Source organism: Protopterus annectens, chromosome 4.part0 (genome assembly GCF_019279795.1).
Source record: "Protopterus annectens isolate FY-2018-M chromosome 4.part0, PAN1.0, whole genome shotgun sequence".
In the NCBI taxonomy this organism is placed as follows: Eukaryota; Metazoa; Chordata; order Ceratodontiformes; family Protopteridae; genus Protopterus; species Protopterus annectens.
In genome coordinates, this window is record NC_056733.1 from 1,116,302,046 (window position 1) to 1,116,317,764 (window position 15,719).

The following is a 15,719-nucleotide window of genomic DNA, read 5'->3' on the forward strand; positions in this document are numbered from 1 at the left end:
AGACTAGGATGGGGGCACAGGGTGGTGTTGGAGGATGCTGTGGAGACCTTTTGCCTAGGGCACCAGTTGACCAAAGGCCAGACCTGGTCACTGCAGGAAAAGAAAATGTAAGTTTGACAAGGTTGATTTATTGGGTCTATATTATAACCTCGAAGGTTTAATACTTCGAATGCATAAAGATCAAACCTTATGCATCGAAGTCTTAAACCATCGAATGATTATAAAAAAAACCTAAAACAAAATAAATTAAACTTAAGTGTTTACGCAGGGGGGACAAGCCCCCCTGCACCCCCCACACCCCCGCTACTTAAATATACCAACTCCAAGATCGCACAACATTGAAGTAAACGGAAATCTCCCCTTACGGAGATTTCCATTTAAACGTTCAATGTTATGCGCTTTTGGTAATCTCGTGTCGACAATATCGTGTTCGATATTGTCAGACTTCGCGATTCTGATATAGATCTGATTTATTTATGGTTTAGTAAGGAGAATTTGTGCTAGCCTAGAATTACAGTTCTGTGAAATACTGTGTTATGTCACCTTCTGCCATTTTCTTAATTGTAATGTACTGAATGTAGTAGACACTGTGTTTCACTGATGGAATTCAGGTATGCCCTCTACCACCACCATGTTGAATTATATAAGTGCATTTTGTTTTCCTGAAATCCTATGATGTGCTTTTTATGTACATTATCTTCACTTATGTTGCAGGTCTTCTTGGGTGGAGTTTGATCGGAGGAATTTTATGTGGTGTATAATGTTTCACGATGCATACAATTTTAATGTGTATAAATGAAAATATTTCGGTAGATGTCCTTCCATATCACTGTTGCAGTATTCTTTACCTAAGGAATTTCCTGCCAAGTATAGCCCAATGTCCGACCAGAATATCAAAGCTTTTAGTTCTTATAGGCATCGTATGTCACACATAAGCTACCTGCACAGGGGTAGAGCATAATGGTGATGTACGGATGAACACACTCAGAACTTCTTTGCCACCAGTCAAAACACCGTTGTTGAACATCGGTCTGAATGCCCTTCTGCTGTGCTGGTTACCAAGCCATGTCTTTCAATAATGGCCCAACTGAGGTTTCTCCTCTTTCTTGTGGTTAGTGTGTTTATGTCATCCAGGAAGGGAAAAATGGCAGTGTGGAAGGCAGATTCCCCATAAAGACCGTCACAGCCTGTGATTGTTTGCCTTGGGTGCTTCCCATGATCATATGCAGTGCTCTGTTTGCCAGGCATTTGTGCTTAAGACCCTTCTTAGTTGTCTCTCCTCCTTGTCCATATACTTGGAGAACCAACGTCTTAAGTTGTTGGTTCAGAGTGCTATAGCGGAATTCTCATATTCTGATGGCCAGCCATCTGCCAAGAAAAAGGCCAAAAATGTTAGGTCTGATCTGGCTGCTCTCCAGCCTTCCTGGACATTTCTGTCAAGGCCAGTGAAAGCCCAGAGGACTGTCCTGTGGTTGCTTTGGATTCCTTTGACGTGACCTCATCAGAGGCCTGCATGTTTTCGGCTTCTTGCACATCTCGGACGGCTTTTTACATGTCTGTACCTGATATTGAAGGGACACTTGGCTGATTATATCCAAAGTACTGAGGGGAATTCATCAAGAGGAGATTCTTACAACTATTATAGAGTCACGCCAGGGGTCTGTCTCTCCAAGGTTGTTTCGAGTGGACATCCCAGAGAAAAAGAAAAAACAAAGCATACTCTCCTGTTGTTAAAGATCCCCGAACACGAATGCCAGAAATTCACTGAGGATTTGTTTAATGTTTTGATGACCTTGAAGCCCCTTAAAGTGAGTCTTTGTTCTTGTTCCTCCCTGGTGTTCCACTCCACTCAAGAGGCCTAGGGAATTGGATTCCTCTGGTGAGGATTTGAACTCATGGGAAGAATCCGTGGCATCTGATGTTGCCCTTTTCATTTCTCCATACAAATGGGTCTTTGATCCAACCATCAGATCCGGCTCGGCCGCATCTACCAGACTTTGAATCCAAAACTCGAGCTCCTCCCTCTACCCATAATGTCCCATTCCATCCACAAATCCTCAGATATCATTTGCTGCCATTGAGATAAAACGCATGCTCTGAGCTCAAGCAGTGAGCACGTTTTTTGGGGGTGTTATTTTTGCCTTTTTTTTCTTGCCTATACCTATTCATTTTTGGTTACTTGTAACTTCTATCTGCATCCCTTCTGCCATCCAGTTGTTCACTGGCGCTAGGGCACCTTCCTTAGTCCTGTTGTTTTTTTACATTTCTGGTACTGTTGTTGGTGCTTGGTCCTGTAGAGTTTTATATTTCTGTATTTTTCTTTAGATAGTTATATAGACTTTTTTTCTTGTTAAAAAAAATAGTGGTATTAGTGTGGGTATAGTGTTACTCTGCAGTTTAACTGTGTGATTGCTTGTAACTCCTTTTTTTCATGGTTACTACTATATCTTCATTGCTGTGTCTGAGAAACCAGACAGACCGGAGAAATCAACTGGTTTCAAAAACTGCACTTCTTGTGGGCATAAGACCCAAATTCTGATGCTCAACAAGACGTGCATATATTGTCTTGGAGCTGCCCACCTTGATTCACCTGTCACTGTTTGTGCAACATTTAATCCCAGGGCACTCTCAGATTGGAGAAACAAATTGATTTTGAATGGACTTCTACCAGCTGCTTCTGGGGCTCAAACTCCCTCTAAAGTTTCGCAGCTAACATTAGAGTCTAGAAAAAGGCCCATTCCGAAATCTCAGATGACTCCTTTGGACCCCACTGAGAAGTTGAAGAAACTCTCTGATCCCACACCTTCAGATGACGTTTGGTTGACCCTCTTATCCACAGCATTCCTCAGATCTGACTGGTCCAGCCCATGTTTTTAGCTCTTCGGCTCCATCTACCACCCTCTCAGATCTTAAACACAGGGATCCAGCCAGTTGCACTCCTGAATTTTTGCTAAAGCCAGTCTTGCAAGTCCTGCCATCGAGACTCCAAAAAAGCAGTCCCAGCCCCCCGTCCATTGCTTCATCCAGATCTTCAAGGAGTTTGACAAAAGCAGACATGGACAGGATGATGCAGAGATTCCTTAGGGCTGAGATCCAGATGGGGGTTCTGCCAGCTCCTTCCCCACTCGGATTCATGAACACACCTGCCCATCTTCTACTATCGTCTTCTCTCATCTGACTGGTGGTTTTGGAGTCCCAGGATCCAAGTTCCTTGGGAGGTTTATTGTGTAATCCGAGAAAGACCCCTTCCATGACTCCAACGGTATCTCTGATCAGTCCTGCTCTCATAACTTCGGATGAGAACGGGTCTCTGATCTGAGAGGTCAGTACCGGGTCTGAGAGGTTTGGTTTGGCTGCAACCTTGTCTGATCCTTCCCTTCGGTAAATACTGTGGGAAGAAATAGCCAGGGAATTGTTATGGCTAGGCTTGTATAGGACCTAGAGCCGATAACCTAGTACCAACCTATGAACCTTCTTCAGTGCCTCTGCCCTGGACAGCTTAGGTCTGATCCTGTCCGGAGGGCTCAAATCCGGGGTTGACCCCGACCTTTCTTCTTTGGCTGCTTTAAGTCCGTGGAGGGGGGGAGAGGTTTATCCATGTCTTTCAGCCTTCAGGTAGTAGGAAGGGTTTTCTCTTTGCATAGGGAACTGTTCTCTCCGGTCTTGGATCTCCATGCTCTGAGCCCATCATCTCTGCTCCTCAGGGTCAAAAAGCTCAAGAAAGCCTCCACACAGGTTCCCCAGAGAGACTCTCCTTTTCTTCTGACACCTCTCCCGAGCAACCCACGGAAGAGGTTCCTTAAATGAAAATATGCAAGAGGAGGCACATAGACTCCCCTGTGGAGTCTGTCACAGAAGACATCGATTTTGATGAGGGAGAAGATCCCCCCCCCTGCCGATTGCCACCTGATGATGTCTCCTTTGGGGACATCTTGGAAATCCGTAGAAGGGTGGCTGCTCTTCCCAAGCTCCTCCTCCTGAAGAATCGGTGTTCCTGAGGGTTTCAGGACTGGCCCATCTGCGTCTTGGGTGACCCCCCCCAGTGGATGAACTTATTATTCTAGTTTCCTGCTGGTTTTGGAAGGAACCGGACACTGTCGAGCCTATCCGAAGCACCAGGATAAAATTTTAGTTCCTCCTTCAGACAAATCCCACTGGAGCAAGGGAGTCCCAGTTGATGCCATAGCTGTGGCGGCAGCCACTAAGAAGGATCTAGCTGAGCAAAGCTCCTCTGTCCATCGACTGAACAGGGTGTCTGGAAAAATGGACAGATTTGGAAAGTGCGTTTACGCCTCAGCCACATTTGCACTGAGGTCATTAAATTACTTGGTACATTTTGCTCACGTACAGAGAGATTTGATCAAGGAACTTTCAAACTCTCTCATTGAGACCATGTCGGCGGAGGATCTCAAGAACGTTTCTCCACAACTGGCTACTCTTTCATCTATTGCCAGTTCATCAATGAGGCTGATCTTCTATACAGTGGGGGTACATCACAAGCAACCAGTTCAAGCACAGCTGTTAGGAGACATGCCTGGATTTGGCTATTTGACTTTGTGGAACCCTTTGAAGGTATCTTTTTTAATGCCCCCCTTGATGACTCCTCCTTGTTTGGGCCATCAGTGAAGGATACACTTACCTGCTGCAAGCAGGAAGGAAAGACCTTGTCTGCCATTGGAACCAAGTTTTCTACCCATCAGTGTTCTTTTTTTAGGAATCAGCGAAGTGGTAAGAAAATATGATTTTTGGAAATATCAGGGACTTTTCCAGGACTCAAGCAGGGATACATCCTCCAGAGGAAGAGGAGGAGAAGGTTTCAGTAGCAGATGTCACCCCAGAGGTAGAGGAGATCTGCAAAACCAGGACTTCAGAGACTCCTTTTCTGATAGGCCTTATCAGTACTCCTGAAGCGCTGCCTGACTGTCCACTTTTGAGGTAGTCATGGGTCATGTTTCCCTGTATCTAGATGCCTGGACAGATCTCACAAACAGTGCATAGGTGCTAAGTATGATATCTAGAGGTTACTACACATCCTTTTCCCTTCCACCTCCTGTCCAAAGGAAGAAACTCCTTAACGTTCCACACAGTCAGAGGGAGTACACAGCTCAAGAATTTCAAAAGTTGTACAAAAAAGAATCATCTAGGAGGTCCCGCATGAACAAATAAGATTTGAAACTTACTCCCACTTCCTTTTAGTACCAAATAAAACAGTGGACCTGAGACCAATTCTGAATGTAAGCAGTCTGGATCAGTATGTAATGAGGTCAAAGTTCCGAATGGTTATGGTTCAGTCCATCCTGCCACTTCTGTCCAAGGACATTTGGGTGTGCTCTATAGATCTCCAGGATGTGTAGTATCACATCAAAATAGACAGGCACTCCAGGAGACACCTGGGCTTTCAGCTGGGAGCCAGCCAATACCAATTCAGAGCACTGCCATTTGGATTCACCACAGCTCTCAGAGTATTCATCAAATACATGGCAGTCATGGCAACTCACTTGAGACTCAAAGGATTCCAGGTGTTTCCCTATCTTCATGATTGTCTCCTCACCACCTCAACCAGGCATCAACTTCTGCAAGCCAGGGAATACTTGCTCCAGATGTACAGTTCCCCAGGCATTACAATAAACCTTGCCAAATCAAAGCTGACTCCTGTACAAACGCTTGAATTGATAGTATCTCAGTTGGGTACTATGAATCCGGTAGCATCATTACCTCTTCACCGCATCACATCATTGATAAGTCAGGTGTGGCACTTACTGTGTTGCCAGTCTCCTCCAGCAGAACTAGTCTTACAAGCTCTTAGGTCAGTGTCAGCTGCCATTCTTCTAGTCTCTCTAGCAAGATTCTTTATGTGAATCCTTCAGTGGACAGTGGCGGTTCAGTGGTCCATTCTTAACCAGCCTCTGTCATTTCCCATAAAACTCAATCCAATTTGGAAACCATCATGTTCACTGGTGGATTCAGTCACACAACCTCTTTCTGGGCAGACCATTCTCTCTTCATCTCCCAGTAGCCACAGTGACCACAGATGCTTCCCAACTGGTGTGGGGTGGGGCATTTCATGGGATGGTCATTTTAACCCCAGCCTGTCATTTCCCCAAAACTCAATCCAATTTGGAAACCATCATGTTCACTGGTGGATTCAGTCACACAACCTCTTTCTGGGCAGACCATTCTCTCTTCATCTCCCAGTAGCCACAGTGACCACAGATGCTTCCTAACTGGTGTGGGGTGGGGCATTTCATGGGAAAGATGGTCCAGGGCACATGGTCCCTCTCGAAGATAAGTTGCATATAAATGTCTTAGAGATGAAAGCAGTCTTTCTAACATTGCAAGTCTTTCAGGACTTTCTCCCTCTTGGGACTATTGCAATCCATATGGACAACTTGTCAGTAGTTTGGTACATCAACAAACAAGGAGGAACCCATTCCTACCCATTGTGTAGCGAGACCATGAGGGTCTGGGAATGGGTGATCTCTTCAGACTGCTTTCTTATTGCAATGCATATACCAGGGAAGACCAACGCACTGGCAGACAGACTCACCAGGTCCATCCTGATTCCTCACGAGTGGTCCCTCAAACAGTAGCAAATATGATCTTCAGCTGCTGGGGCCAGCCTTGCTGCAACCTGTTTCCCCTCAACAAGAAGTACAGCAAGTACTTTGCTCTAATCACCCCTTCGGGGGAGTCAAAGAGGGATGCTTTGATTCACAAGTGGCCCCTGGTCTCCTCTATGCTAACCCCACTCTTCACTTGAAATGTCCTCCATGGATACTGGAACCCGCTCAGGATCTCTTATCCCGTCCATCAGAAAGTCAACATCCCAAGCTCCATGCCCTCAAACTGACCACATGGTATCTCCACTTCCAGTGATGGTAAGACAGTCCAGGCCCACTTCCCCGGTTCATGACATTATCTTGTCTTCTCAGAAGGCATCCCACGAAGAAAATTTACAGAAGCAAATGGAAAAGATTTTCTATTTGGTTGTCTAGTCAGAATATTGATCCTTTCTCGGCACTTAATTCTGCCATTCTTCTTTTTCTCACTAATCTTTTTAAGGAAGGGGCTAGTTTTTCTACCATTAAACTTCAGTTGGCAGCCATATCCAGCTTCCACACTTGAAATTAATCATTATCTCTTGCATCTTCTAGATTATGCAAGGCTTTCATAAAGGGAATCTGCTACCTTAGATCTCTGATAAAGGATCCCTCCTCTCCTTGGGATTTGACTGTGGCTCTTCAAGGTACTTTTCTGGATGTGTTAATAACAAGACAACCAGATGACACTCTCAGTACACAGGTTTTCAGGAAATATCCTATACATAACACAACTTTCCATCAGCTTTCATCCTCCTCCACACATTGCAAAAAAAACCAAATCAAATCACAGTTTATACGTTTGACATATGTTCTAAGGAGGATACTTTCCAAGAGATAGAAGATAGATGTTATTTAATCAAAAAATCAAGATATTCTAGGGATATTGTCCTGTTTTAATTCACTACTATCCCCTGGCAAGGCAAAACCTCCCCACCCACCTCCTGCCTGCCCCTCCTCTCCTCACACACAGCTAATGCATTTAATAACTTCGCCAATCCAACCATAAACTAACCAACCAACAGCCTCCTCCCGACCCTCATTACCTACTACACTAGCTCCACTTTATTTCTCCAAACCCATACCCCCCCTATACCCTCTATCTACTACACTTACTCAGAACCTCAAACCTCCTCCCCCAGCTCACACCACCAATTGCTGAATCCAGCCAGGTAGGGTAGCCATTGCCTACCCTATCTCCTATTCTAATCAACGAAATCAACAAAATAATAAAAGAACCCTCTATACCCTCACTCTGGAAAATCTCCTCATCTCTTCACTCTTCATTCATTTGAATACTTAAACTACTCTATAATAGCACTATAGCTCCTTATTCTAAAATAATGGAGAAATGCATCCCACAAAACCCACAAACAGCTTCCTATCACCTAATCTAACAAATCTCCTCTAGTTACTTGCCAACATGGCTTTAACCACAGCACCACACTCCACCACAGCCTCTTATTATTATATAATGAATTATAATATAAACCTTTTCTCAGATCTTTCATCTTCTTTGTCAAAGCCTTTGACATGGTGAACCACCAAAAACCACCACTCCCCCATTGCTTGCTTTAAAATCTCTGTCTCTCTCTTCTCTTGTTAAACTGTTTTACTTCTTCCACTCTTCAGAATCGGAAACAGCTGTTTTATGAACTTACATCTTTCTGAACTTCTCCCTACCACTTCTTTACCACTCAGGGCTCGATTTAGGGGGTTCTTTTTTTCCATCTTTTTATTTTTATTCTTTTTAATTGCCACCTGAACCACCACACCACACTACCCACCACACCATTCACATGACACACCCATCATCTGCTCTGCCACAATCCACAACCTAAAACTTTCTCCAAAAACTTAAAACTTTCACCATTTCTGAACAATAACCCTCCAATCTCTGCTCCTCTTAAAACACCCACCAACTAAACTCCTCCTCTTTTCACCCACACACCTCTCTCCCTATGGCACTTCCACTCACTTCCAACAAACAACCAAACTTTTACTCTCACCATTGAAAACTTACTCAAATTAGGAGTACTTTAAAAACTATCATAAAGCAACTAATAGAAAAATAGGTCTTCTCTATAATAAATCTAAAAGCTCTTAACACCTGAAGCAACACCTCTTAACAAATCAAATCTTATCTACTCTACTATATACATCTACCATCTACTATACATATAATATCCATCCCCATACTATCTAACAACAGCCTATCAACATATTGCTTAATTAAGCCTACTGCAACATTGCCAATAAACCACCACTGCCTTGAACCACCAACACACTAGGGGCCTCCAACCTAGGAACCTCAACCACCACTCACCCTCTTACCAACCACCCTATTCCCTTCACCACCCCCCAAATATACCATCAGATATACTCTGATAAACCCATCACTCTAATAAAAACCCTAACAACCTAAAAAAATTACTGATTCAAAATAAATTACTGATTCAAACTTTCTAGCAAAGAATATTTCCAATAGAATACTATTCTCCTCAGTTCTTTAAAAACAGTGTTATAACTTTCCAATCCTTTTCCTCCAGAAAAACTAGCCCAAACTTTAAAAACTCCCATTCAAACATTTTCAAAACAATTTCATTCCACTAACTTTCACCTGAAGACTTCTTAGCTGAACACTACCTTCTTCTTTTTCTATGCATCCACTAGCTCTACATCTACATTCTATTTCTATTATCTTTTACTTTCTATACTTCTAATTTGACTCTGCTAACTCTTTTCATTTATTTAAAGTGTACTTATCTTACTCTAACACATTTAAATATTTTATGAAACTTATTTATGAAAATGTACTTACTTACTGAGTTTTGTCTGTTAATACTCTTACTGAACTGTTTTGGATTAATGCTTTTTTTATGTGTTTTTAATGTGTCTATGTACTTTAATGCTGTTTTCTTTGTGTCTTAAACTGCCTTGTACTTTGAATGTACTTTTGTTACTACTCATTATTTGTTACTTTGCATTAGATTGTGGAGACTTTTTAGATAGTGTTTTTGCTCTCGCTGGTTTGTCCCTTTGCATTAGATAGTGGAGTTTTTCTCCTCGGCCTCCACAAAAAAATTATAAACATAACAATTATAAATACCGAAAATAAATATTCACAAACAATACTAGCTCATAAACAATCTAGTGTTACCTCAAAAATAAATTAAAAATAAACACTCAGATGGAATTGTAATGCTAAATTTTTCACATTTTAATATGACATTGAACTATTGTAAATTTTCATTGGGTGCTATGACATTTTATTTTCTATGTATTTGTCTGCAATTTGTGAATATGTTGTGGGTCTTATTTATTTGGCCACATGCATTTGTTTCTTAACATGGTTCAAAAACTCCACATTGCAACACTAAAAAATTTATAAAATACAAACATTAAAAAACTAAAAAAACACACTTTCTGTACATAACACACTGAATTAAAACATTGGAAAATTAGCAACATGGTTAATAAAACATTGCTTTGGAAATTAAGAATAAATTAAATAAAGATTCACCTGGATTTCTTCAAGATTTAACTCAGAAGCCCTTTGAACTGGCGGACAAATGCAATATGAAATTTATTTCTTGGAAAGCAATATTTTTAGTAGCTATCACTTCAGCAAAAATAATTTCTGAGCTCCAAGCTTTATCGGCTTGGCTTCCTTACATTTGTGTCCATAAGGAGAGAGTGTCTCTTCGAACCAACCCTTCTTTTTTGCCTAAAGTGGCTAATGAAATTAATATTAACTGGTCCATTCAATGACCAGTTTTCTCCCCTAACTTTACTAATAAAGCTCTGGTGGCTTAGAGGTAACTTGCTGTGTCTATGTTGTGCAGGGTCTTGGGTCCAAGACTTGCTAGGGCTGATTATTTTTCCTGGGTATAACTCCAGTGGCTCTACTCGACAGAGGCACTGGTAACTAAAGTCTGGTGGCACTATGCCAAGTTAATCTTATGGTTAGGCTTGTAAAGGTCCCAGGGCCATTAGCCTAGTACACACCTATGATCCTAAAGGCGAATATATGCTGCATCTGCTTGATGTTAACAGGCAATTACATATTTATATTCACAGAACAAGTTTACATTCACAACAAAACAGTACAGGATGTTTGATCAGCTGTTTGTTTGTGTCCGTTTCCCCTAATCACTTAGGTCAAGCATTTTCCAAAGTTACCCTAGCCAAATGGATCACTGATTATATTTATCTGATTTATTCTCAGAAAGTTCTGGAGTTGCCTCACCCTCGTAGAGCTCACTCCACTAAATATATGACTAGTTCATCAGCTTTTTCCTCAAGAACATCCATTGATGTGACCTCCAAGATGGCTGCACACTGAGTAACAGCTTGTTTCTAGCTCTCCCAGTGTGAAAACAGAAACTCAGCAGAGAAGGCCAGTAGACTTGTGTTAATGGGTAAATTTCAGTAACTAGCTAGTAAGTACACTGCCTGGATGCCAGCAATAAAGAAATACAGAAGACCTGGAAAAAAATCAGCTACAAAAAGTGAGAAACACTGACTGGGGAGAGTTCTGCAGTTCAGCAAAAAGTAATGCAACCTTCAGCCATGGCTTCCAATAACCTGCAGGAAGATATAAGACAACTGCATACAGACTTGGTTAAAATAAACAAAACACTGATAGACTATTTCAACACAAACAACAAAAGGATGGAACAAATGGAAGAAGCTTTAAACAGATACTCAGATGAGATGATAAAGCTGCAAATATCAGAGGTCGAAATGAAGAAAAGGCTGGCTGAATATGAGACTGCTCAGGAAGAGATATTTTAAAAAATAATATAATTAGAGGACAGAGCAATTAGGGAAACCCCTGGAGTTATACCAGAGAAGCTGGAAGGAACAGACTGCATTAATTTTATGAAAGCACAAATAAGCAACTGGACTGGTGTTCCACGGCAGAAATTGTTAGTTGAAAGGGCACATTGTGTGTATACTTCAAACCTAGCTATAAGAAAGCAACCTAGACCTTTAATAGTAAGGATGCAATCCTACCAGCAGAAGGAGTTGATTCTGACAAAACTGTAGTAGAAGGACAAAATACTAAAAGTGGGATACAGCAGAGTGTTTGTGGAGAATGATTACATTGTACACCAAGCAAAAGAGAAGTAAATTCATTACACTGCTCAGAGAATGTTGAGACGTAGGTATGAGATTCAGACTGCTGTATCCAACTGTCTTCAAGGTATTCTTCCCTGGAGGGACAAAATAATTTTTTGATTAAGTGAATGCTAATGAGGAAATACAAAAACTGAGCTGTGAAACAGAAGGATATTCTTATTCTTGTTTCTCTGGTAATAAAGACCATGGAGAGACTGTACCTGTGAAGCCTTTTCTAGTATTTCAATGGAAAATGTTGGAGAGAAGGAAGGGAGCACAAGAGGTGACTAGAAGACTCAAGAGTACGTTGGAAATGAAGCAGAGACAGGATTTGGGTGATGTAAAACAGTAATAAAATCAGCAACCTAATGTGTGATTACAATGCAGTAATTATATTTGTGAAATATGACAGAAAACAAAAATCTGGAAGTATTGGACTTTTTCTAAATTTGTTTGTGTGGGGGACTCTAAAGTACATGCCCTACTTCATGTCATTAATGTTCAGAAAAATGCTTTGGGGAGGGTAAGAGGAGGAGAATGCTAATTGAAAGTAAAGAAAACACTTTTTTTTCTTAGTAGTACTGTATTTATGGTGCATGGTTTTCTTTGCATGCTATTTTTAAGTGTAATGGGAATTGTAAATGCTTTCTTTTTCATTCTTGCATGGGGAAATGGCTAATGACCTTTGTTTTAAAAGAGAGAGCAAGGGAATTTTTACCGATGTTGTGGGCAGAATCTGGAACAAGCTTCCTAGAACACTCACATCTCTCTCATCTACACCACTCTTCATGAAACATCTCAAAGAACATCTAAAAATACATTGGCTTTGTCCCTGCTCTAAGCCTGACTGAATCATACTTTTCCTCTTATTTCTCTTCTTGCTATACCCCTTCCTCCTGGGCTATGGCCCCTCTGCAGCATTAATCAATAGAAGCTAACTTTATACTAGGCCTTATGTTTTCGTACCTTTTCTCTTTCTTTGACTTAATGAATGATGATTTTAAAAGATTGTGTAAACTTGTACTTGATTGTATCTTAAACCTATGCAAAGACTCTGTACTTGATTGTATCTTAAACCTACGCAAAGACTCTGTACTATTGTTCATAGAAACAATTTTTATTTTTTCTTCCAAGCATTTGTGCTCTCTAATGTATTTGAATCTAGTCATTTTTTAATTATTGTATTTTGTAATTTACTTATGCTTGGAGCTTTTCTCCCCGGGCCTCTACTGAAAATGGACATGTATCCAGCTAGACTAGCCTGGTCAACAAATGTAAATAAATAAATAAATAAAAAAGAATATTGAATCTTATGAGGCTTTTTTCTAGCAACTGCATGAATGTATAATAATTGGGATTTCTGCAGCTGGTCTTCATGTCTCTGTGGAGACAATCTGATAAAAGAGAAACTGTGGACAGTCTGGTGGAAGGGGATTGGCTGAGGGAAATGGAAAAAAGAACAGAGAAATTGGCTGGGACATAATGTTCTCTGAAAACAATCTGGGTTTTCCCTGGTGTGACACCTTTAAAGAAAGTACAAAACCAATTAGATTTGAAGTAAAGTTTTCAGTTTTCTTAATGCAGTGGGGATACTAATATAAACAAGTGCTTTTTTTTTTTTTTTTCACCTTTCTTCTCTCGTTTTCTTTGTTCATTTTTAAGAAATGTAGGCACTGCAATGAAAAAAGAGGAGGGGAGGAGATGGGGGGAGAGCAGACGAGTCTGCTTAAGAGAGTATGACAAAAGAAAAAATCAGGGTGCCTTTTCCCATGCTTGAATAGGGCAATGACTGGGTTAAAACCCTAGGCATTATCCAGTAACAAGTTTATTACAAAGCATGTAAATGAAAAAGAATATTGACTGTTGTAAGGCTTTTTTTGATAAACAAGGTACCCTTAGCAGTTTTGTGTCTGGTTTGCATGTCACTAGAGCACAATTTGATAAAGAGAAATGTTTTGGATAAAGTGTTTACTGAAAGCATTTAAGTGCTTTCTCAACTGGGAGAGCTATAAAGATATACAAAAATCAAGTACCACTTACTAATAGCACAGGCTGTACCATGCGTCTTAGCATGACTAACCTTTCTTTTTAGTTAATGTTTTTCCTGACTGTGTAGCTATCAACTTAGAAGAACTTATGTTCTTATTAGGACACAAATACTTCAATATTTGAAGATGTACATAGTTTTGTATGTTCTTATTAAGTTAATATGTTTTAGGAGTTTTTTTTGTGGAGTTGTTTGTTCTGTTTGAGGGCTTTCAAAAAAAACAAAAAGATATGTAAGATGTGGCATAGGCGCAAATGAATATGACAAGATCCCTGCCCTTTGTACACGATTGGATGGGAGAAAGGAAATTCACCCCAGGGATCACATCAGTCGCCCTGCTAGACAGGCGTCCAGGAAAGTAAATAGTGTGGGAAGAAATAGCCAGGGAATTGTTATGGCTAGGCTTGTATAGGCCGTAGGGCCGATAGCTTAGTACCAACTTATGAACCTATGAAACATCTGTACAAAAGACCAATCTGCTGAACAGTATATACATGTAACAGAAAAGTTGAAACTACACATTTAATAAAAAAGCAGTTATACATAAAAGGTGGTAATAAAAACTATATAAGAAAATTATCCTTTTTGTAATGTCTTTCAATCTGAATGGTCTTACAGATAAAAAAAAAAAATAGCGCAGTGAACTATGTTAAAAAATGTAGAGTGCAAATAGCTATGCTACAGGAGATACACCTGGAAAGAACTGAACATGTGAATTTGATAAAGAAAGATTTTCAGGATGGTTATTCAGCAGAATACCTGGGGCAAAGGAAAAGAGGGAGTACTTAGAGTAATTGCAAGAGAAGCTCCAATAGTGATAGAAGAGGAAAAAAGATAATGGAAGATACATAGTACTAAAGGGCTACTGGCCAAAGAGGAGGATTACACTGGCATGCATTTACATCCCCCCCCTAAAACTGGTATAATGGAGCTTAAGAAAATTCTGGGAGAAGTAATCCACTTTCAGTAAAGAATATTACTTATAGGTGGAGACTGAAATATGATTTGCAACAGTGAAGATGTGTCTGCGGGGCCTAGAAAGGAAAATATAACAAATGAGGCTAGATTTTTGAAGAAAGTTATGAAAATGTTTGGCATGGAAGATGTGAATTCAGTACTAGGAGTCCGGAGTGAATTTACATATTACTCACCGAAATACAAAAACTGGGCTAGGCAAGATAGATTTTATATCTCACAGGAAATGTGTGCATTTAATTGAAGGTCTTGAAATGTACCCAATAACTATTTCAGAACATGTGCCAATAATAACTAAAATAAAAACGCAAGGTAATGAAATAAAAATGAGACACTGGCGCTTTCCCACTTATTGGTTGAAACGAGACTAATTTAAGGAATGGGTTTTGGAATTAATTCAGGAGCTACTAGAGAATATAGAATTTTCTTCTGAAAACATAGCTAGGGAGTGGGATAAAATTAAAGTGGAGTTTAAAACTAGGGTGGAAATAAAAAAAGGGAGATATCATTAAACAGTAACAAGAATTACTTGCAGGGCTTGACAAATGTTTAAGTATTGCAAAATAGGGGAAATCTCTCAGCACAAGAAAAGGAACAACTGCAGAATGCTAAACAGAAAATAAGGGATTACCTCGATAATCTGCAAGAGTTTAGAAAGATTTATGTCAAGCAACTGTTTTTTGATGATAATTCTAGAGGACAAAAACTTTTAGCACAACAACTTACGCAACAGAAAGTGGAAAGGGCTGTCAACAAACTTAGGGAGCCTGTAACAAGGAAGATAACAAGAGACCCTGTAGAAGTATTAGAAATATTTCGGAAATGTTATGAAAGTTTGTGTAAAGCAGAGAAATATGAAAATCAAGAAAAGGTACAAATGAAAATGTTTATGGAAGAACTAAATATGCCAAGGTTAGAGGTAGATGAGACTCGGTTACTAACAGGATATGAAGGGATGAGATAAAAATGGCTAT

The 15,719-nt window shown here is 40.3% G+C and overlaps 1 protein-coding gene across 1 annotated transcript in view; it reads left to right on the forward strand.

Moving 5' to 3' along the window:
* RANBP17 (RAN binding protein 17) overlaps window positions 1–15,719 on the forward strand; it is a 4,607,784-nt gene that overhangs the window by 1,601,653 nt on the left and 2,990,412 nt on the right. The gene's annotated exons all lie outside the window — the stretch shown is intronic.